This window comes from Nycticebus coucang, chromosome 5 (assembly GCF_027406575.1).
Source record: "Nycticebus coucang isolate mNycCou1 chromosome 5, mNycCou1.pri, whole genome shotgun sequence".
In the NCBI taxonomy this organism is placed as follows: Eukaryota; Metazoa; Chordata; class Mammalia; order Primates; family Lorisidae; genus Nycticebus; species Nycticebus coucang.
The window spans coordinates 33,225,196-33,250,795 of NC_069784.1; the positions used below are offsets into that span (position 1 = coordinate 33,225,196).

The following is a 25,600-nucleotide window of genomic DNA, read 5'->3' on the forward strand; positions in this document are numbered from 1 at the left end:
GTTGGATATCCATATGCTCTACTTTTAGCTCCCAATAAGTACTTAACTATTACACAATCTAAAAACTCTTATCATATTTCTTGTACCGCTTGTAAAGTTACAAATTGTCTTACTTCTACTGATTTATTCAATGAACACTTGTTTAATTCTGTTTTAATTGTTAAAAGACCCTCTTATGTACTATTACCTGTTGATTTACAAGATGATCCTTGGTATGATAATTCTGCTTTACAAGTTTTACATACTGTTAATCAGTTAATTCGACCTAAGAGGTTTGTAGCTGCTTTAATTCTCGGTATTTTAGCTTTAATTTCTATAGTCACAACATTTGCGGTAGCCACTACTGCTTTGGTTCAAGAAGTTCACACAGCTCACTTTGTTAATTCTCTCAGCAGCAACATAACTCTAGCTTTAATGACTCAAGCCAGCATAGATAATAAACTTGAAGCAAAACTTAACATCCTAGAAGAAGTAGTTTTAGCCTTAGGACAAGATATAAAGTTTATACAACATAAACTTCAAACCAGATGTCATTCTGCCTTTCCTGCTATTTGTGTAACTCCTTTACCTTATAATATGTCCACTTCCTGGGACAAAACTAAAGCTCATCTACAGGGTGTCTGGAAGGACAATGATATTACACATGATTTACATACTCTTCAAAAAGATATCACTGCCATCAGTGAAGCTCATTTACCTAGCACTTCTCTTGATTCACTGGCTCAATCCCTCTCTGACAATCTTAAATCTTTAAATCCTGTATCCTGGATTCAGTACATTGTGTTTATTGTCATTATTGGATGCCTGATATTCTGTGTTGTTTTACTGTTACCCTGTCTCCTTCGTTGTGTCTTTTCCTCCTTAAAGGCTGTTCGCCAAGACCTCTTTGAACTACGTTTCATTAACAAAAAAGTGGGAAATGCCGCACCCCCGGCATCAAGCCGTGGCGGGATGGCTCTGTCCGCGTTGTAAAAACTGTGGTAAGGCGGTGGGTGCTCCTCGGAGCGTTGCCCCCAGTCCCCCTGGTTTGCGACAGCAGCGCATAAGTTGCCTAGCATGCCTTTTAGTGAACGTAGGAAGTCATGAGGTGCGGCATAAAGGCCTGAGTAACCTTTACCCTGAAACCTGTTTGAAACTTGTTTGTTGAGTTGAATGGTTAATTGTTGCTTGAATGTCCTCAGAAACTAAGAATAAACATAATGACTTACTAATCCATGACTTCATCTATACAATGGAGACTAAAAAGTCTCCAAGGGAACACGTTCCCACCATAAAGGTCAGTTAATTGAAACAATGTATCAAGAGAATGCAGGGATGATAAGTTAAGATGTTCCTACCAGATACCCGCTCCCTCCGGTCTCTTATCTCTACCTTATGTCCCTTTGAAACTGTTTCTTTGAAATAAGTTTTCTATGAAATTGCTTTCTCTATAATTTTGTCACTATACACTTAAAACATATACATAATTCACTATCAATTCACTAACAACATAAAAATCATAATCAAATATAAAAATATAAAAATACAAAATGTGAACAAAGCAGTTTTACAAAGAAAGAAGGTTTAAACATAGATAAAGAGAAGTAAAAGAGTAACTGCTGATAAGCAGCAGTCCTTTGTTCCCCCTTACGGGCAGAAACATTGTCTAAGAAAAGACGGTTGACTACTCCCATCTACAAAACTCGATAAGAACTTTGTAAGCATCAGCAAGCCATAAAAATATCTTTTGTAGTTTGTAAGACATTGTCAAAAATGTATAAATACCATGCCTAAAAATCAGTAAAGTACAGCTACTTTCCTCATCACTCGTGGTGTGTAGTAGTCTGTCAAATCACCCTGCGTCGACCTTCCAATCAACCTGAGCCGTTTCGCCCTGAAAGCCCTCGGACTGAGACTCATTCGACTGGCGGTCCGCGGCAGGTAGCCTTTATATATACCAACAACAGTCAAGTTGAAAAAACAGTTAAGGACTCTATCCCATTCACAATAGTGCCAAAGAAGATGAAATATTGGGGTATTTATCTAACAAAGGACGTGAAAGATCTCTATAAAAGAACTATGAACTCTAAGAAAAGAAATAGCTGAAAATATTAACAAATGAAAAAACATACCATGCTCATGGCTGGGAAGAATCAATATTGTTAAAATGTCTATACTACCCAAAGCAATATATAATTTCAATGCAATCCCTATTAAAGCTCCACTGTCATACTTTAAAGATCTTGAAAAAACAATACTTCGTTTTATATGGAATCAGAAAAAACCTTGAATAGCCAAGACATTACTCAGAAATAAAAACAAAGCAGGAGGAATTACACTACCAGACCTCAGACTATACTACAAATCAATAGTGATCAAAACAGCATGGTATTGGCACAAAAACAGAGAAGTAGTTGTCTGGAACAGAATAGAGAACCAAGAGATGAATCCAGCTACTTACCATTATTTAATCTTTGACAAGCCAATTAAAAACATTCAGTGGGGAAAAGATTCCCTATTTAACAAATGGTGCTGGGTGAACTGGCTGGCAACCTGCAGAAGACTGAAACTGGACACACACCTTTCACCATTAACTAAGATAGACTCTCACTGGATCAAATATTTGAACTTAAGACATGAAACTATAAAAATACTAAAAGAGAGTGTAGGGAAAACCCTTGAAGAAATTGGGCTGGGCGAGTATTTTATGAGGAGGACCCCCTGGGCAATTGAAGCAGCTTCAAAAATACACTACTGGGACTTGATCAAACTAAAAAGCTTCTGCACAGCCAAGAACACAGTAAGTAAAGCAAGCAAACAGCCCTCAGAATGGGAGAAGATATTTGCAGGTTATGTCTCCAACAAAGGTTTAATAACCAGAATCCACAGAGAACTCAAATGCATTAGCAAGAATAGAACAAGGGATCCCATCGCAGGCTGGGCAAGGGATTTAAAGAGAAACTTCTCTGAAGAAGACAGGCCCGCGGCCTTCAGACATATGAAAAAATGCTCATCATCTTTAATCATCAGAGAAATGCAAATCAAAACTACTTTGAGATACCATCTAACTCCAGTGAGACTAGCCTATAGCACAAAATCCCAAGACCAGAGAAGTGGAGAAAAGGGAACACTTTTGCACTGCTGGTGGGAATGCAAATTAATACATTCCTTTTGGAAAGAGATATGGAGAACACTTAGAGATCTAAAAATGGATCTGCAATTCAATCCTGCAATCCCTCTACTGGGCATATACCCAGAAGACCAAAAAACACATCATAACAAAGATATTTGTACCAGAATGTTTATTGCAGCTCAATTCATAATTGCTAAGTCATGGAAGAAGCCCAAGTGCCCATCGATCCATGAATGGATTAATAAATTGTGGTACATGTACACCATGGAATATTCTGCAGCCTTAAAGAAAGATGGAGACTTTACCTCTTTCATGTTTACATGGATGGAGCTGGAACATATTCTTCTTAGTAAAGTATCTCAAGAATGGAAGAAAAAGTACCCAATGTACTCAGCCCTACTATGAAACTAATTTAGGGTTTTCACATGAAAGCTATTACCCAGTTACAACCTAAGAATAGGGGGAAGGGGGAAAGAGAGGGGAGGGAGGGGGCAGGTGGGTAGAGGGAAGGGGATTGGTGGGATTACACCAGCGGTGCATCTTACAAGGGTATATGGGAAACTTGGTAGTCTGTGAAGCTAGTGAATGATGCCCCATGATCATATTAATGTACTATGATTTAATAAAAAAAATACAATAAAATAAAAAAATAAAGATGCAGGAACATTAAACATCAAAAAAAAAAAAAAAAAACAAAGTCAACATCTAATCTTTCCTGAAGTTGTTTATCGTACGCAATTAGTGAAAGCTACTTGATCTATTTGCTGTAAGGATTATATTAGCGCAGTTTCTGACAGTAAATTATTATTAAACATACCCTTTTTGTGGAATTTCCAAATGCTTTAAAATACTGGCATTTTAAAATGATAAATGATTCAGTATACTATATTATACAGGGTGGCCATAAAGTTTGTGTGCTATTTAAATAGTGGTAACTATGCATATTAGTATAAAGAAATGATAAGTTATGGTCATCATAATTTTTGATTGACATTTACATTTTTTAGTTATCACTTACCAAAGTAGAACATATTCGTATACTTCAATTTTTTCATGAAATTTATTATTTTACTGTGCATCTTCATCATCTTCATGCATTTTATAAAACTAATTTCTCAAACAGTGAAATGGCAATCACTATGTAACTAGGCAATCACTTTCCCCTTTATCTGCACTATAGTTAAATATATTAGATTGCATAACACAAGTTCCATGCTTTGTGTTTGTAACATTGTAAAAAACTGTGTATTTAATTTAGCCTATTGACATGATAACATAGAAACAGTTCAGGTTTCTTTTTTAAAAAATGTGTATAAATTTAAGGGGTACAAGTAGTTTCGTTGCATGAATATATTGCATAGTGGGGAAGCCTGGGCTTTTAGCATAAGAGTCGCCTGAGTAGTTTACCTTGTACCTATTAAGCTGTTTCTAATCCTTCACTTCTCTCCACCCCTACTACCCTTCCAAGTCTCCATCGACTATTATTCCATAGTCTATAGCCATATGTACACATTAGTTAGTTCTGTTAAGGAGTTTCTCAACCCTGAAATCTCTCCCATCCTTCACCCTTCCAGGTCTCCACTAATCCATGTCTACACCCATGTGTGCACATTAGTTAGCTCCTGCTTGTGAGTGAGAAAACGCAGTATTTAACTTTCTGAGTTTCACTCAGGTTCTCTTTGAATTCTATCCACATTGCTGCAAAAGACACGATTTCATTATTTCTTACGACTGAGTCATATTCCATTGTATGTGTGTGTATTCATGTCTGCAGCCCACTTTTTAATGAGATAATTTTTCTGGAGTTATTTGAATTCCTTATTAATTCTCGATCTCAGTCCCTTAGCAGATGCATAGTTGGCAGATATTTTCTCCTATCCTCTAGATTGCCTGCTCACTCTGTTTCACAGTCCAGAACCTTTTAGCTTAAGTATGTCTGTGTATTTTTGTTTCTGTTGCCTGTGTTTTTGAAGCCTTAATCATGCATTCTTTGCCTAGACGAATGTCCACAAGCGTTTTGCCTGTGTTTACTTCTAGTGTTCTTATAGTTTCAGATCTTACTTAAAATACTTAATCTGTCTTGGGTTGATTTTTATATACAGTGACAAATCAGGGTTCAATATTATTCTTCTGCATATGACAATCCAATTTTCCCAGGACCGTTTATGAAAAGAATACTCTTTTCTCAGTGTATGTTTTTGTCAACTCTTCAAATATTTGTTGACTGTAGATATGTGGCTTTCCCTATGAACTCTCTATGTGTCTATTTTTGTAGTACTATTATATTATTTTGGGTAATACAGCCGGGTAGTATAATTTGAAGGCAGGTAATGTGATGCCACCCACTTTGTTTATTTTGCTGAGGACTGCTTTGGCTATTCACTCTCCCTTTTGGTTCTACATGAATTTTAGGGTTTTTTTTCTTTTTCTAATTTTGTGAAAATTTCTAATTATATCTGTAATTAACATAACATGAGTATTCTAATAGGAATTGCTAGAATCTACAGATTGCTTTGTGTGGTATGTTTAAAACATAGTATTTCTTACAATTTTTTTCTTTCTTTTTTTTTTTCTTGACATGTTTTTGGCTGAGGCTGGGTTTGAATTCACCGCCTCTGGTATATGGGGCCAGCGCACTACTCCTTGAGCCACAATTATTTGTGTCATTTATGATTTATTTCAACAGTGCATAGTAGTAGCAGTCTTGTAGATATGTTTCGCCTCCTTGGTTAAATATATTCCGAGGTATATATTTTGCAGTTGTTGTAAATGGGCTTATGTTCTTGATTTGGTTCTCAGTTTGAATATTATTGGTGTATATAAATGCTGAAATGCTCCTGATTTTTGCACTTAATTTTGTATCCTGAAACTTTATTAAATTCATTTATCAAATCTAAGAGTTTCTTGGAGGAGTCTTTAGGGTTTTCAAGGTATACAATCATGTTATCAGTGAACAGAGATAATTTAATTCCGTCCTTTCCCATCTGTAGGCCTTTTAATTCTTTGTCTTGCCTGATTGTTCTGCGAGGACTTCCACTACTATTTTGAACCGACATGGTGAAAGTGGGCTCCGTGTGTTGTTCCAGTTCCTACAGGGATTGCTTCCTACTTTTCCTTGTTTCGTATGATGGTAGCTTTGGGTTTGTTCTACATGGCTTTTATTATATTGAGAGATGTTTCTCCCGTGCCTGGTGTGTTAAGGATTTTTATCATGAAATGATGCTGAATGTTATCAAATGCTTTTTCTGCCTCTACTGAGATAATCATATGACTTTTGTCCTTCCTTCTGTTTGTGATGAGTTGCGTTTATTGATTTGTGTATGTTGAATCTTGTTCCCTATACCCACTTCACCATGGTGTATTATCTTTTTGATGTGCTGTTAAATTTAGACTGCTAGTATTTTGCTGAGGACTTTTGGGTCTGTGCTTAACAATACTGGTCTGTAGCCTTTTATTGTTGTCACCAGATCCTTGTCTAGCTTTAGTGAGACTGATTTCATAGAATGAGTTAGGGAGGACCCCTTCCTCCTTGATCTTTTTGAAATAGTTTCAGGAGAAGCAAAACGGTTTAATAACAAAAGAGTTTTAGGCATTTTAAAAGAGATGCTTCAATTAACTATCACAACTTGAAATATCTATGAACATAAAATTTTTAGATTTCTCCTACTCCTATAATGAAATCAATAATTATCGAAGAAGAAACTGTGACCTAAAAATATTAATACTATATCTAGAATTTGGGAATTTGGCATTGGTAGTAGCATAGCTACTATCCATCAGATTCTTTCCATGTATTGCTTTTATAAATTCATCAATATTCAATTCATTATTAAGGAAAAATTTAATTACAGCTTTGATCGATTTTTATTACAAAGCATTGAAGAGTTAAATTCCTGTTAGAGAGATTATAAAAATTAACATGTAGAATAGCAAATTTGAAGCCTTTTTTAGATTAAAAGCAGCTTTTCATAAATGTTCATCAAAAATTTGAAGCTGAAACTAAATGTCTGTATTCTGTAGCATCCTAAAAGAAAAATAAATATTAAAGAATTAATCCATTGAGCTAATTAACAAACTTCAATTTTTAAAATGAAAAATTGAAATGTAATTAAATTTGGATTATTTGTCTTTTAAAAAACACCTGAGTTGTGCTCGCTTCGGCAGCACATATACTAAAATTGGAACGATACAGAGAAGATTAGCATGGCCCCTGCGCAAGGATGACACGCAAATTCGTGAAGCGTTCCATATTTAAAAAAAAAAAAAACACCTGAGTTATTTCCCTTTTGCATCAATAGTACATATCCATATGTTTAAAAAGGAAAGGAATTTTTTATTTTTTTTTTTATTGTTGGGGATTCATTGAGGGTACAATAAGCCAGGTTACACTGATTTCAATTGTTAGGTAAAGTCCCTCTTGCAATCATGTCTTGCCCCCATAAAGTGTGACACACACCAAGGTCCCACCCCCCTCCCTCCATCCCTCTTTCTGCTTTCCCCCCCTCATAACCTTAATTGTCATTAATTGTCCTCATATCAAAATTGAGTACATAGGATTCATGCTTCTCCATTCTTGTGATGCTTTACTAAGAATAATGTCTTCCACTCCATCCAGGTTAATACGAAGGATGTAAAGTCTCCATTTTTTTAATGGCTGAATAGTATTCCATGGTATACATATACCACAGCTTGTTAATCCATTCCTGGGTTGGTGGGCATTTAGGCTGTTTCCACATTTTGGCGATTGTAAATTGAGCTGCAATAAACAGTCTAGTACAAGTGTCCTTATGATAAAGGGATTATTTTCCTTCTGGGTAGATGCTCAGTAATGGGATTGCAGGATCAAATGGGAGGTCTAGCTTGAGTGCTTTGAGGTTTCTCCATACTTCCTTCCAGAAAGGTTGTACTAGTTTGCAGTCTCACCAGCAGTGTAAAAGTGTTCCCTTCTCTCCACATCCATGCCAGCATCTGCAGTTTTGAGATTTTGTGATGTGGGCCATTCTCACTGGGGTTAGATGATATCTCAGGGTGGTTTTGATTTGCATTTCTCTAATATATAGAGATGATGAACATTTTTTCATGTGTTTGTTAGCCATTCGTCTGTCATCTTTAGAGAAGGTTCTATTCATGTCTCTTGCCCATTAATATATGGGATTGTTGGCTTTTTTCATGTGGATTAATTTCAAGCTTTTGTCTGATTGAAAATATGCAAATATCCAGGAAAGGAATTTTTATTTGTAAAGAAAAAAATCCAAAGAAGTGTAAAAGTCATTATTTTATTTCAGAACTAGTAATGTATAGTAACTAAATGTTAAAATAGTTTCCAAAGAAACTTACTGTAAACTCTGAGTATATATGCAGCTGGACATTGTCTGTAATTAACATAAAATGAGCACTAAAAATCAGTTTTCATAGACAACACTTGCTTTTTTCCCACTACTCATAGAAATTAGCACTTTATGAATCATTGCTGCTTAAAGTAGTGGGGAGACAAAATACAAAATGCTTACAGAAATCATTGGACATGCATGCTTCCATTCATTTAGTGAATTTCTTTTCCACTTCACTTTTCTCTCGGGTTATAGAACATTTGGTTCCTTCTGCACAACATCTCATCATGTGGTGTTCTCATTGTACCATTTTCAGGGAATGAATATTGAATAGCAGTTGCAAAGCTATTTTGATGAAGTTCTGGTTTTGAACAGACAATGAAATCCATAGAAAAATGAGCAATTACAATCTCAGAATGAATTGAAATGTGAATATCCTCCACATTTATATGTATTTAGACAGCTTTTATAATGTCATATTACTTTGAGAACTAAGGTGGTATGAGAAATGATTATAAAGCAGAAAAGTTAGTGATGATAAAGAATCTTTTGGCATACAAAAAGAAGTCCAATGATTTTGGAATAAATTTAGAAATAACTTAAAAATCCCTGTAATAATATAATAAAATTATATATATTATATATTATTATAATATAATATTAGATATATATAATATATGATATAATAATATAATATATTTTACCAAGGTGAACAATTTTAAATTATTATTTATGAGATTTATGAAATGATATGCCAATTCAATGTTTGTGTATAAAGGTATGGTAAGAAAAAATACTTGCTTTTTGAAAAATCTGTAATATAAGACTATGATCATATGTATATATATATATATATATGAACAAGTATCATGTATATATTCTTTCCTCTATATCATTTTGATTACTCATAATAAAAAACTTGGCATTGAATCACCAGAAGTAGTATAGCTGCAAATAATGTTTATAAAGCACACGTTACTGTCAAGTTAGTTCATTAACAAGTTAACTAAAATGAAGGAATAAGGGCTTTACATAGACTACAGACAACAATAAATAACACAAACAGTAATAATATAACTGAAGTTCAGATAAAGCCATGATAATTATAGGTATATAAGGTTTTAATATATTAATTTTTTGACAAATTTATGATAATTAGAAGAGGTAATGTGTATGTGTATGTGTAATAGGCACAGAAACCTCGGGAATCCAAATAAAGATTTGGAAATCCATGTTTGTTTGTTTTTTTGAGACAGAGTCTTATTTTGTCACCCTCAATAGAGTGCCATGGTTTCATAGCTCACAGCAACCTCAAACTCCTGGACTTAAGCAATTCTCTTGCCTCAGCCTCCTGAGTAGCTGGGACTACAGATGCCTACCACAACACCTGGCTATTTTTTTTTTTTTTTGTAGAGACAGAGTCTCACTGTAGCACCCTCGGGTAGAGTGCTGTGGTGTCACACGGCTCACAGCAACCTCTAACTCTTGGGCTTACGCGATTCTCTTGCCTCAGCCTCCCAAGCAGCTGGGACTACAGGCGCCCGCCACAACGTGCCGCGCCCACGGCATATAGCCGTTGTGAGGCGGTGCTGTCCGCGTTATAGAACGATGGGAAGGTGGATTGTGCTCTGCGGAGCTTAGCCCCCAGTGCCCCCAACACGTACAAGCATCAGAAATGTTGCACTACGTGTCTTAGGTATTTGCCAAAGTTTAAAGATTATGGCATCTGTTCATGTAAAGTTAATTGATAAACCGCAACCTTCGGGGGGGGGACGGAATGTGGAGAAACCTGACAATGCATAATAAACTACATTTGTAAGCAATAAAGATAACCAGCAGAATGAAAACTGCATTATGTAATTGTGTAAAAAATGTATAAATACCAACATGTGCACCTAGTAAATTTCACAGCTGCATACTTCACCCGTAGTGTGTCAGACTGTCATTTCTTCGCCGATCTCTCGATCTTCCTCGTTCCTTCTCCCTGCATTCCCTCGGACTGAAGGCCACCGACCGGGCGGTCCGCGGCAACAACGCCCGGCTATTTTTTGTTGCAGTTTGGCCGGGGCTGGGTTTGAACCCGCCACCCTCGGCATATGGGGCCGGCGCCCTACTCACTGAGCCACGTGATGTCTCACTCTGGCTCAGGCTGATCTTGAACTTGGGAGCTCAGGCAATCTACCTATCTCGGGAAATCCATGTTTTTAATTGAAAGAATAAATAAAATCTTTTTAACAACTGCAGAGAATTCATAAGTTAAGTTTTGGGATATTAAATGCTCCCTAAATATCATTATTTTATCTTTTCAGGAAAATCCAGGTATTAATATTAGCACTAACTTGGTGGTTAAATGTAGACAAGATATGAAGTTGAAGAATCTAGATGTACAAACTAGTCCAATATTGCCAACCAAACTTTATCTTTTATTTGGAGAATGACTCCACCTTAATTCCTACCAATTTGTGTACTATTTCATAATCTGTTACTTGTCTGAATTCCCTTAACAATATGTCACTGATTATATAATTTATATTTTTGCTAGTATTACATGATATTCCTATTTTCGGCATTAACTGGACACTCAGTTGTGCCATAGTTCTTGATTAAAGAGCTCTGGGAAGGTGTCAGCAAAGCACTGTGGAAAGAACACCAGGGAAGAAGGCAACATACCTGAATCTGGGCCCTGAGTTTGCCATTTCCTATCTGTGGTGTTTGAAATGTTGATTTACATCTTTAGGCCTCAATCGTTTAATTTGTAAGTAGATTTATATCACTTATTTTCTAACATTTTATCAAGAATACTGTTTTTGTCTAAAGCCAAATCCTCAAAATAATACTGTTTTTGTCTAAAGCCAAATCCTCAAAAGGGAAGGCTGCATAAAGGGATAGAGAACTCTGTTTCCTCCCAGGGGTCCTCAAACTAAGGCCCGCGGGCCACATGAAGCAGTGTGATTGTATTTGTTCCCATTTTGTTTTGTTTTTACGTCAAAATAAGATATGTGCAGTGTACATAGGAATTTGTTCATAGTTTGTTTTTTTTTAAACTATAGTCCAGCCCTCCAACGGTCTGAGGGACAGTGAACTGGCCCCCTGTTTAAAAAGTTTGAGGACCTCTGTACTGTTCCAATTTAAAGAAGCATACCTTTTTGTATACGGGCATCTCAGGCAAGATATAATAATAAATGTAAGTATTCTGAATGACACCCGCAAAAATGTCAGAGTAGGTAGCTTTGAGGATCTATGCCTCTGTCAAAAAATTGAGAAAACAAGCAAAAACTATCAGAATAAACTTCATTAAGACTCTCTGAAACAGTAAAATGTTTATAGCGACAAAGCAAACACTCATCAAGAAAAAGGCAACATAAAAATAATAGGAAAACTGTATAGCATTCTTATTTGTCTTTATTCCAAGGTTATTAGTTTTACAGCAATCTTGATATCACTAGTCTATATTTCCAGGGTACAAAGGAGATTCCCCTTCTGGGAGAGAGCACAAGAGAACATATTATCAAAGAATTGTGTTTTTTTATCCTTGAGGAACTAAGACAAGGCACTTGTCTTTGTTATGCCTAATTCAGAACTCCCCCTGGGGAAAAATGTGGAAGGCATTTTTCAAAACTATTGTAAGGCAAAGAACAGTCTACAGCCACCTGGAGCAAAGGATAATAGTTTATAACAAATTACAGAGCACTTAAAACCAAGGAGGAAAAGCCAGAAAGAGAACTTCTTTGGAAACTCAGGGCATTCAAAAGTCCGTATGTATATGGTGAAATATATAATGCCATATTGGCAACCAAGCATAATGCATACTCAGAAAAGATCTAACATCCTAAGCTTTTACCTCTGGCTGATCTTAGCCTCAGTGCGAGCAGGGAGTGAGGATAAGGCAGAATTATAAACAATCTTGTTATAAACTGAAGAACACCCCCAGTACAGAGAAAATTTGCACAGACTAAGAGAAATCGCTCTCTCTCCCACCCCACTCCTTATCCTCTCTTTCTTGGTTTCTGGCATTCAAGGAAATCTCTGTGAAAACAGTAGCTAAATGTAAGGCAATGGAACAGAGTTAAGAAACTACAGCCAATAAATAATACAGAATTTACAAACATGGTTTCAAAAGGTCACTAAACAAACAAATGCAGCCCACAGAAAGCCATAAAATCAAGCCTAAGAAAAGAGAATAACCTTTTTTCCAGAGTTATGCTATTCAAGAAAAGATTTCATAGAAAAATATGAAACATAAAATGAAATAAAACAAGAAAATATGACTCAGTCTCATATAAAAATAAAAGAATCCTTCTCTAAGAAAGCATGAATACTAGAATTACTAAAAAAATGTAAATTATTTGTCTCAAATATATTTGAAGAACTAACAAAAACCATGAACAAAGAGCTGAAGGAAAACAGAAGAGTAGTATATTACAGAGACTATCAACAGACAACAGAATCATTTTTTTTTTAAATAACCAAACGGAAAATCTAGAGCTGAAAAGTACAATAACTGAAATGAAAAAATTACTAGAGAGATTGAAAAGCAGTTTCAAATAGGCATAAGAAAGCATCAGACAATTTGAAGGTAGGACAGCTTTAATTACACAGATTGAAGAGCAGAAAGTAAAAGGAATGGAGAAAGATGAAGATAGCCTAAGAGCTATGTTAGACACTATTATGCATAGTAACACATGCATAATATGCATTAACAGATGCATAATTGGAATCCTGAAGGGAGGATAAAGAGAAGACACAGAAGTATTATTTCCAAAAACAATGGCAAAAGCTCCCGATACTTTATTTTTCAAAAAGCAAACAAATATATACTTTTAAGAAACTTAGTGAATTCCAAGGAAGTAAACATGAAGAGACCCACCCCAAGACAACTTGGAATCAAATTTTCAATAGTGAAGGACAAACATAGAATCTTGAAAGCAAAAAAACAGAAAAATTCATTTCTTACAAAAGATTATCAATAAAAATAACAGTGTATTTACCATCGGAAACCATAAATGTCTGAAATAAATTGTGTGGTATTTTTAAAATGCACAAAGAAAGAAGTGAGAAAGGAAAGAAAGGAGGAAAAGAAGGAAGAAAAGAGGGAACAAAGGAAAGGAGGAAAGCAGGCAGGCAGGGAGGAAAGATTTATCAACCAAGAATTCTATCTCTGGCAAAACTGTGTTCAAAAATGAGGGAGCAATTAAGACAAGACATTCCTATAAAAACAAAAGTTGAAAGAATTTTTCACCTGTACATATGCCTTCTAATAAATACTAAATGAAGTTCTTAAGGATGAAATAAAAGGGTGAACAACCATAACTCAAGTGGCACATGAAGAAAATAAAGATACAGGAAAATATAAAAGCAGTGTTATTGGGGTTTTTCATTTGTAACATCTCTATTTATTTCTCATATGATTAAACAGACAAATGCATGAATCAATAATCATAAAGTTATGTTAATAGGCACACATAATGTGCAAAAGCATAAATTGTAAAAATAACACCATTATGGAGAAAAAGACAGCAATAGATAAGGGCAGAGTTTTTGAATACTGTTGAGGCTAATTTAATATTAATTCAAAACAGATTGTTAAAATTTAAGACATTAACTTTCATACTCATGGCAACCGGCTGTTCGGACCAAGATGGCAGCCGAGTAACAGCTTCCTTGCATCTGGGCACCGTGAGTCTGGGGAGATAGGACTACAGGCATCTCTGGCTGGTGGAAACTGCCTATCATCACTCCTATGAGGATACAGGGAGTCAGCGAGAGACTTCTGGACCCCAAGAGGAGGACTAAAACAGTGGAAAACCGGCAAGTGGTCGCGTGTGTTCAATCCGTCTAAACCCGCCCACAACTGTAAGTTCAGTAGCAGTGAGACTGCAAACCAGAAAGGCCTTACCTGTGAACTGTTTTGATGTCCTTGGACTTGGCACTGAGTTGAACTGCCTTGGGGAAGGCCTGAGCGGGAGTGCGAGAACTTTGGCCGTTGTCTAGGGCCCCAGTCTGAGCCGCTGAGCCAGACGGAGCTAATAGTGTTTGGCGGTGGGTCACACAGATCCATTGTCAGTGATCTGCCCAGGCAAGCTCTGCCCTCAGGGTCGCAGAGCTAGAAACAGGTGGGAGCTGGTAACCCAGCAACCAAGTAACCTAAGGGTGGGGTCTGAGCCGCCTTGCAGCCCTAACCCTCAGGGGCAGAGTGAGACCGGTTTTGGCACACTGGGTAAGTGGATAGCCACTTCAGCAGCGATTCCAGCGAGAAAGCTGGGAAAGCTTCTGCTCAGCAAGTTTACAAGTTCAAAGTGCCTTTTAAGTAGGCTGAAGAGAGATTTAGGGTGTCTACCTGCTGGGGTTTGAGAAATCAGCAGCCTCCAGTTGTATCAGAACTGTGACTAACATCTCATACCCCAGAAGACCACGTGTTGCCCAGACAATATTCAATACCATATACAAACTGCTTTGTTTTTGGTTGTGTATTTTTTTCTTTTTTTTTGTTTGGTTGTTTTTTTTGTTTGTTTATTTTGATGTTGCTGATGTTCTTTTGTTTTTTTAATTTCAATCTTCTCCACACAGATCCCTTTTTCTTTCTCAATTTTCCTAGTTTAATTATAATTTCCCATTGCTGCCTTTTTTAATAACTTCAAATTCATTTTTGCTAGTGTTTCTACCGATATCATTTGGTTTTTCACCCAATTTTATCCCCGTAAAGTTTTCTGTTTGCTTGTTTTGGTTCGATTTATAGCATTTTTGTCTTTCCTCTCTACTTGGTGGAGGTGGGGTACTGTGTCTGATCAGGTTAGCAAAGAGCTGCTGACCTCAAGGGAACCACGCAACTGGGCACCCCCAGAAGGTGGGGTTTTTTAAGGTTGTGTCAAAGTACCCTACTATACATGAATATTGCCCTGTCTCCCTCTTTCTGTGCCTCTCTTCTTTTTGTCAATATTCCTTATACCCACCCCCTCTCCTTTCTCTATCTTTCTTCTTTTCTTATCACTCGGTCCTCCTTTCTTTCATCCCCTTTTTTTGCTCTTCAACCTTCTCACCCTTCTGGTCCTGTAACCCTTAGTCCACAGGCACAAGAACTTAAAGAGCAAGAGGAAGTGAAAGGAAAATTAGGGCAAGGAAACAGATAAAAGAAATCACTCATGAGGAAGAATCAGCAGAAAACTCCAGGCAACATGAAGAACCAATCCAGAACAAACCCGCCAAGGGACCATGAGGTAGCTACTGCAGATGATTCCACCTGTAAAGAAATGTTAGGAATGACAGAAAGGGAATTTAGAATACACATGTTGAAAACAATGAAAGAAATGATGGAAACAATGAAGGAAATTGCTAATAAAGTAGAAAATAACCAAAAGGAAATCCAAAAACAGAATCAAATAAGAGATGAATGATATGAAGAATATAAAAAGGATATAGCAGACCTGAAGGAACTGAAACAGTCAATTAGGGAACTTAAAGATGCAATGGAAAGTATCAGCAACAGGTTAGACCATGCAGAAGAAAGAATTTCAGAGGTAGAAGACAAAGTTCTTGAGATAACTCAGACAGTAAAAGAGGCAGAAAAGAAGAGAGAGAAAGCAGAACGTTCACTGTCAGAATTATGGGACTTTATGAAGCGTTCCACCATACGAGTTATAGGAATTCCAGAAGGGGAAGAAGAATGCCCCAGAGGAATGGAAGCCATACTAGAGAATATCATAAAAGAAAATTTCCCAAACATCACCAAAGATTCTGACACACTGCTTTCAGAGGGATATCGGACCCCAGGTCACCTCAACTCTAACCAAGCTTCTCCAAGACACATTGTGATGACCCTGTCCAAAGTCAAGACAAAAGAAAAGATTCTGCAAGCTGCCAGGAGTAAGCACCAGTTGACCTACCGGGGCAAATCCATCACAGTTATGGCAGACTTCTCTAATGAAACTTTCCAAGCAAGAAGACAACGGTCATCTACCTTTAATCTACTTAAACAGAACAATTTTCAGCCCAGAATTCTGTACCCTGCTAAGCTAAGCTTCAAAATTGACGGAGAAATCAAATCATTTACGGATATACAAACATTGAGGAAATTCGCCACAACAAGACCAGCTCTACAGGAAATACTTCAACCTGTTCTGCACACTGACCACCACAATGGATCAGCAGCAAAGTAAGAACTCAGAAATCAAAGGACAGAACCTAACCTCCACACTGATGCAAAAGATAAAACTAAGCAATGGACTCTCACCAAATAAGACGAATAGAATACTACCACACTTATCAATTATCTCAATAAATGTTAATGGCTTGAATTCCCCACTGAAGAGACATAGATTGGCTGACTGGATTAAAAAACACAAGCCATCCATTTGCTGTCTGCAAGAAACACACCTGGCTTCAAAAGACAAATTAAAGCTCCGAGTCAAGGGTTGGAAGACAATTTTTCAGGCAAATGGAATTCAGAAGAAAAGAGGAGTTGCAATCTTATTTTCAGATACATGTGGATTTAAAGCAACTAAAGTCAAAAAAGACAAAGATGGTCACTTTATATTGGTCAAGGGAAAACTACAACAAGAAGACATTTCAATTCTAAATATTTATGCACCCAACTTTAATGCTCCCAGATTCTTGAAGCAGACCTTACTCAGTCTGAGCAATATGATATCTGATAATACCATCATAACAGGGGACTTTAACACACCTCTTACAAAGCTGGACAGATCCTCTAAACAGAAATTAAACAGGGATGTAAGAGATTTAAATGAGACCCTAGAACAACTATGCTTGATAGATGCATATAGAACACTCCACCCCAAAGATAAAGAATATACATTCTTCTCATCACCCCATGGAACATTCTCCAAAATTGATCATATCCTGGGACACAAAACAAATATCAACAGAATCAAAAGAATTGAAATTTTACCTTGTATCTTTTCAGACCATAAGGCACGAAAGGTGGAACTCAACTCTAACAAAAATGCTCAAGCCCACCCAAAGGCATGGAAATTAAACAATCTTCTGTTGAATAACAGATGGGTGCAGGAAGAAATCAAACAGGAAATCATTAACTTCCTTGAGCATAACAACAATGAAGACACAAGCTACCAAAACCTGTGGGATACTGCAAAAGCAGTTTTGAGAGGAAAATTCATCGCTTTAGATGCCTACATTCGAAAAACAGAAAGAGAGCACATCAACAATCTCACAAGAGATCTTATGGAATTGGAAAAAGAAGAACAATCTAAGCCTAAACTCAGTAGAAGAAAAGAAATATCCAAAATCAAATCAGAGATCAATGAAATTGAAAACAAAAGAATCATTCAGAAAATTAATGAAACAAGGAGTTGGTTTTTTGAAAAAATAAATAAAATAGATAAACCATTGGCCAGACTAACTAGAAATAGAAAAGTAAAATCTCTAATAACCTCAATCAGAAACGATAAAGGGGAAATAACAACTGATCCCACAGAGATACAAGAGATCATCTCTGAATACTACCAGAAACTCTATGCCCAGAAATTTGGCAATGTGAAGGAAATGGATCAATATTTGGAATCACACCCTCTCCCTAGACTTAGCCAGGAAGAAATAGACCTCCTGAACAGACCATTTTCAAGCACTGAGATCAAAGAAACAATAAAAAAGCTTCCAACTAAAAAATGCCCTGGTCCAGATGGCTTCACTCCAGAATTCTATCAAACCTTCAAGGAAGAGCTTATTCCTGTACTGCAGAAATTATTCCAAAAAACTGAGGAAGAAGGAATCTTCCCCAACACATTCTATGAAGCAAACATCACCCTGATACCAAAACCAGGAAAAGACCCAAACAAAAAGGAGAATTTCAGCCAATCTCACTCATGAACATAGACACAAAAATTCTCAACAAAATCCTAGCCAATAGATTACAGTTTATCATCAAAAAAGTCATTCATCATGATCAAGTAGGCTTCATCCCAGGGATGCAAGGCTGGTTTAACATACGCAAGTCCATAAACGTTATCCACCATATTAACAGAGGCAAAAATAAAGATCACATGATTCTCTCAATAGATGCAGAAAAAGCATTTGATAAAATCCAGCATCCTTTTCTAATTAGAACACTGAAGAGTATAGGCATAGGTGGCACATTTCTAAAACTGATCGAAGCTATCTATGACAAACCCACAGCCAATATTTTACTGAGTGGAGTAAAACTGAAAGCTTTTCCTCTTAGAACTGGAACCAGACAAGGTTGTCCTCTGTCACCTTTACTATTCAACATAGTGCTGGAAGTTCTAGCCAATACAATTAGGCAAGACAAGGAAATAAAAGGAATGCAAATGGGAGCAGAGGAGGTCAAACTCTCCCTCTTTGCTGATGACATGATCTTATACTTAGAGAACCCCAAAGACTCAACCACAAGACTCCTAGAAGTCATCAAAAAATACAGTAATGTTTCAGGATATAAAATCAATGTCCACAAGTCAGTAGCCTTTGTATACACCAATAACAGTCAAGATGAGAAGCTAATTAAGGACACAACTCCCTTCACCATAGTTTCAAAGAAAATGAAATACCTAGGCATACACCTAACGAAGGAGGTGAAGGACCTCTATAAAGAAAACTATGAAATCCTCAGAAAGGAAATAGCAGAGGATATTAACAAATGGAAGAACATACCATGCTCATGGATGGGAAGAATCAACATTGTTAAAATGTCTATACTTCCCAAAGCAATCTACCTATTCAATGCCATTCCTATCAAAGTACCTACATCGTACTTTCAAGATTTGGAAAAAATGATTCTGCGTTTTGTATGGAACCGGAAAAAACCCCGTATAGCTAAGGCAGTTCTTAGTAACAAAAATAAAGCTGGGGGCATCAGCATACCAGATTTTAGTCTGTACTACAAAGCCACAGTGGTCAAGACAGCATGGTACTGGCACAAAAACAGAGACATAGACACTTGGAATCGAATTGAATGCCAAGAAATGAAACTAACATCTTATAACCACCTAATCTTTGGTAAACCAAACAAGAACTTACCTTGGAGGAAAGACTCCCTATTCAATAAATGGTGTTGGGAGAACTCGATGCCTACATGTAAAAGACTGAAACTGGACCCACACCTTTCCCCACTCACAAAAATTGATTCAAGATGGATAAAGGACTTAAATTTAAGGCATGAAACAATAAAAATCCTCCAAGAAAGCATAGGAAAAACACTGGAAGATATTGGCCTGGGGGAAGACTTCATGAAGAAGACCACCATGGCAATTGCAAGAACAACAAAAATAAACAAATGGGATTTCATTAAACTGAAAAGCTTCTGTACAGCTAAGGACACAATAACCAAAGCAAAGAGACAACCTACACAATGGGAAAGGATATTTGCATATTTTCAATCAGACAAAAGCTTGATAACCAGGATCTATAGAGAACTCAGATTAATCCACATGAAAAAAGCCAACAATCCCTTATATCAATGGGCAAGAGACATGAATAGAACTTTCTCTAAAGACGACAGACGAATGGCTAACAAACACATGAAAAAATGTTCATCATCTCTATATATTAGAGAAATGCAAATCAAAACTACCCTGAGATATCATCTAACCCCAGTGAGAATGGCCCACATCACAAAATCTCAAAACTGCAGATGCTGGCGTGGATGTGGAGAGAAGGGAACACTTTTACACTGCTGGTGGGACTGCAAACTAGTACAACCTTTCTGGAAGGAAGTATGGAGAAACCTCAAAGCACTCGAGCTAGACCTCCCATTTGATCCTGCAATCCCATTACTGGGCATCTACCCAGAAGGAAAAAAATCCTTTTATCATAAGGACACTTGTACTAGACTGTTTATTGCAGCTCAATTTACCATTGCCAAAATGTGGAAACAGCCTAAATGCCCACCAACCCAGGAATGGATTAACAAGCTGTGGTATATGTATACCATGGAATACTATTCAGCCATTAAAAAAAATGGAGACTTTACATCCTTCGTATTAACCTGGATGGAAGTGGAAGACATTATTCTTAGTAAAGCATCACAAAAATGGAGAAGCATGAATCCTATGTACTCAATCTTGATATGAGGACAATTAATGACAATTAAGGTTATGGGGGGGGAAGCAGAAAGAGGGATGGAGGGAGGAGGGTGGGGCCTTAGTGTGTGTCACATTTTATGGGGGAAAGACATGATTGCAAGAGGGACTTTACCTAACAATTGCAATCAGTGTAACTGGCTTATTGTACCCTCAATGAATCCCCAACAATAAAAAAAAAAAAAAATACTCATGGCAACCTCTACAAAAGTATGTAAATATACACACAAAGAAATGAGAAGAAATCAAAATAGTACACTACAAATACTTGAGGACAAGGAGAGACAAAAAGATATGATATATAGGAAAAAAATAGCAAATGTTGAAGGAATTTCTTCCCTATCAATAGTTATTTTAAATGTAAATGGATTAAACTCTGCAATCAAAAGCAGAGATAGCCAGAATGGATTAAAATAAAATACAGGCTTTAACTATGTGCTGTCTACAATAGACTCACTTTAGAGTCAAAGACACAAACAGACTAAGAGTGAAAGGATTGAAAAGGATATTCTGTGCCTATAGTAACTAAAAAAAAGAAATAGAGATGATATTATTCCCCAAAGTGCTTGAAATCAGAAGTGTTTCAGATGTCATGTTTTTCAGAATTTGGAATCTTGCATTACAAATATGTGCTTACCAATTCATGACAGCTAATCTGAAAACCTGAAATTCTCCAATGAGCATTTCCTTTGAGCATCATGTCAATATCCAAAAGTTTTATATTTTTGAACATTTCAAATTTTAGATTTTCAGATTAGGGAAAAACAAAAGAAATAGGATTCTAGTGATAATATTTTTCTCATATAAGGCATGCCTCCACTATTTCCGCTCCATAGAAAACACTCTATAAGCCTTCATTTTAGGTATCATAGTGTTTTTATTATTAGTTGATATTTTCCTAAGCGGTTATATATTCTTTATGATAAACATTAATTGATAAGCTGATATTCCAGCATGCAAACAACTATAATTTATTAGTTAATTTTACATAGGATGGTTCATGGAAAACCTAGGTCTCCTTGGAATAAAATTAAATAATTATAGAATGATCAGAATTTTATAGCCATAGGTGAATATAAACTTAAGAGAATAGTTGTAGCTTAATAACCTGTAACCTAAAAATTTCTTCGATATTAAATTATTCCTCCCAATCTATCTCCATTGAAATAAACTACTGCAGTAAGAGATTGGAACCAGGTTTGGTAGCATAGAGTCCTTGGTGCCCATTACCACCCTCTCAGTCCCACAGGGGTCTTTCAACTTTCCTAGAGGAGGCAATAAAATGTGTATTCTGTATTCTGTGCAATTTGCTCTGCTAGGGGTTAGATTATTTGGAGAAGACTTATTTTGGTCTGTAGAATTGTACTGGAGATTTTTTGTTTGTTTGGGGGTCCAAAATCAGTCAGACAGACTTGGTATCAATTGTTACATTTCGTGTGTTGTTCTATCTTTGAGAGATGGAATGTATGATGAAAACAGATTTTTTTTCTCTGTGGCCCCTTCACCCCTGTAAAATATCAACGAGAAAAGAGAGGAGGCTGTAAGTAGAGGTATCTGATACCTATCACAAAATTCAATAAGATAGTAAGATAGAAGTATTGAAGTTGAGAAAATATAAATGAAGAAAGTGGAAAAATAAAAAAGGAGTTAACAGTGGGAAAAGACATAACATCTTATACATTCTGTGAAGAAAAGAGAACAATTACAAACTGTTGGTGGGAATGTGTACAAGTATAGCCATTATGGAAAACTATATGGAGGTCCAAAAAAAGACTAAAAATGTTATCATAAATTCAGAAATCTCACTGCTGGGTATTTACTCATAAGACTTGACATCAGCATGTTGAAGACACATCTTCCCTCCCGTGTTTATTGCTGCACTCTTCACCATAGCCAAGTGATGAAGCCAACCTAAGTGTCCATCAGCAAATGAATGGATAAAGGAAAGGCGATGTACACGCATAATGGAATACTAGTCAGTATTAAAAGAAAGAGAAATTTTTTCACTTGTGACAACATAGGTGGGCTTAGAAACGATTATGCTAAGTCAAATAAGCCAGGCACTGAAAGGCAAATATTGCGTATTCTCTCTTACATGTGGAATCTAAATAAATCAGACTCAAAGAAGCAGAGAGGAGAATGGTGGTTTTCAGAAGGAGGTATGTCGAAGATAGTGGAGAGTTAAAGGGCACAAAATGTCGAATAGACAGAAGAAATGCATCATTGCTTTCCTCCTATACCGTTGCAGAGAAAATTACCCTTACATGACAGAGGCATTTTCTAGATTCTATCATTTGGGATTACTCTGTGATTCTTTAAAGATCCATCAGTCAATTCATGTGTATTTGGCATCTGCAATCCAAAGGGTTCTTTGGTCCAAATTAAGTTTTCTTCAACACAGGTATGCTCTAACTAAAATTCTTCTATTCATGTGAATAAACACAAAAATCCTCATACCCTTGGGACAAACTTAGATTTTATAACTTAGGCAGTGAATCCTATTTGGGGGCTAGATCTGTTACCTTTATTACACTTGAATTGTTTTCTCTTTAGGTTTGAGGAAATCCGGTGCATTTTCTGAATCTGAATCAAAACAAAATCCATTTAATATAAAAGTTTGGCAAAAGAGGGGAAAGGCTATCATAGTACCGGTCATCAGGGATAGTCATTGTTAACATTGATTGTGCATCAAGGAAAGCATCAGTTCTTTTTAAGCATAACATTTAAGAATAAGTCAAACTCAATTCACTGATGCTATGACTGCATTACTGAGACTCCAAAAGAATCCTGAATGGAGAAATTTGGGGAACTTATGGAATAAAAGCATTATAGTAAAGAGGGGTTATAATTTGTTAGCTTGGGAAAATGTACAAATTCTGAAAATTTGACAAAAATTAAATGTGTAGTAAGCCTGGGAGACGGAATTTGAAACTAACATTTTGTTTGGATAAGCTTTGGTCTCACTGACTGAACATCAATTTCGACATAGCTATTTCTCTGCTCAAATTAGCTCAAATTTGTAACCATAAAATTTTATTCCTCTTCATTAAATAATCTTTAATAGAGCATTTAAAGAGTATCTTTAAATACAACAGTGATAAGTTCAATATCCCTGAGTTTTCCTTTCAATTTCCTCTTTTAGTTATGGTAATTAGTATTTCTTTCCAGCTTTTTAATGGTACACAGCTGTTATAGGTAACCTTTAGCCATTTTGATTATCTCCATAACATTTAAACAATTAAACTTTTCGAGAGTCTATTCTCAAATTACTGAGTGCTCAGATAACATAGAATAATAATTGTAGTAGTTTTGTTATGATATGTAAAATGATAGCTACTGAAATGAAAAAAAGAAGAAATAAATATTGTCATGTATAATTGCATAGCATTGCTGTGGTATTTCTTTTTCTCTTCCTAGAAAAAGAATGAGCAAAGTTCTATCTAGGACAAACAAAGACCAATGATTCTACTAAATTAATCCACTTTCCATTCCTTATTGCACAAGACACACATCTCGGATTTATAATTTTTTTATTAAATCATAAACATGTAGCTCATATATACATTAATGCATTTATGGGGTACATTGTGCTGATTTCATATAGAATTAGGAACACTTACATCACACTGTTTTATATCTCATCTCATTTACTTAATTATTGAGTTAAGACATTTATACTCTATACTAACAGATCTGACAAGTATCCTTGCATTATGTACCATAGGTGTGATCCCACCATTCACCTAAATGATATCTTGTAATATCTCCACTTCATTTATAATTTTATTTGAGTCTTTTTTATTCTTGATTAGTCTGTGTAAAGTTTTATATTATTTAATTCTATTAGAAACCTCAGTTTTGTGGATATTGCTATTATTTTTCTAGTTTATTTATTTCTGCTCTGTACTTCATTTCATGTGTTATGCTGAATTTGGACTTAATATGCTCTTTTCCTACTTTCTTGATATGTAAGGGTAGGTTACTTATTTGAGATCTCTCTTATTTTGCCTCTAAGAACTGTTTTTGCTATATCTCACAAACTTTGGTTTGTGTTCCCATTTTACTTTGTCTCGATAACCTTTTTGATTTTCCTTTTGATAGATTCTTTGAAGTATATATTTTTTTAATTTTTTTATTAAATCATAACTGTATACAATGATATGATTATTTTCTTTATTCATTCAACCACTCTGTCTTTTAATTGAAGCATTTAATCTACCATCATTTAAAGTAGTTACTGATAGGTTAGGACTTACTATTGTAAATTATTTTCTATTTTGGAGGTCCTTTATTCATTCCTTCCTGTCCCATTGCCTTTGTTTATTATTTAATTTATTTTTACAATAGTAAGCTTTGATTCATTTCTCTTCATCTTTTTTTTTTTTTTGTATCTTTTAAGGAATTTTTTTATAGTTACCATGAGACAGCCATAAAACATCATACAGTTATAACAATTTCATGCAGACAACTTCAATCTTATACAGAAATGTACACATTAACTTGTCCTCTCCTTATATTTTATGTATTGATGTCACAATTTTTATACTTTATATAGCCTATCCATGACTAAATTTTACCAGTTATAGTTATTCTAAATTCTTCGTCTTCAAACCTTTACACTAGGATTTATACTCCAAAATCATCATATTACATTATTCTGTATGAGTCTGTGTATTTACCTTTATTTATGACATTTATATGTTTATATGTTTTTATGTTGTTGATTAGCATCTTTTTTTGTTTAAATTTGAAAAACTCCTTTTAGCATTTTTTGTAAAGCAGGTCTAGTGGTGGTGAACTTCTTCAGTTTTATTTGTCAGGGAAAATCTTTGTCACTCATTTATTTTTTAAGGATAATATTGCCAGGTATAGTTTTCTGGGTTGTCCATTGCTTTTTACTTCCAGCACTTTACATGTATCATCCTAGTCCCCCTGGTCTGCCAGATTTCTGCTGAGAAACCCACAGAGAGCTTCCCAGTAGTTCTCTTGGGTGTGATGAATCACTTCTCTACTGATGTTTTCTGCCTTTTTTTTTTTTTTTTCTGTCTCTTCTCTCTAAGAAACATAAGGCATATGTTGGTTGGCTTGAT

General features: G+C 35.8%; 1 non-coding gene across 1 annotated transcript; it reads left to right on the top strand.

The window, feature by feature from the left end:
- The first annotated feature begins 7,260 nt into the window (after nucleotides 1–7,260).
- Nucleotides 7,261–7,367, top strand: LOC128586873 (U6 spliceosomal RNA). Its single transcript, XR_008380332.1, has one exon. It is a non-coding gene; the product is annotated as a U6 spliceosomal RNA (small nuclear RNA).
- Nucleotides 7,368–25,600: the final 18,233 nt, after the last annotated feature.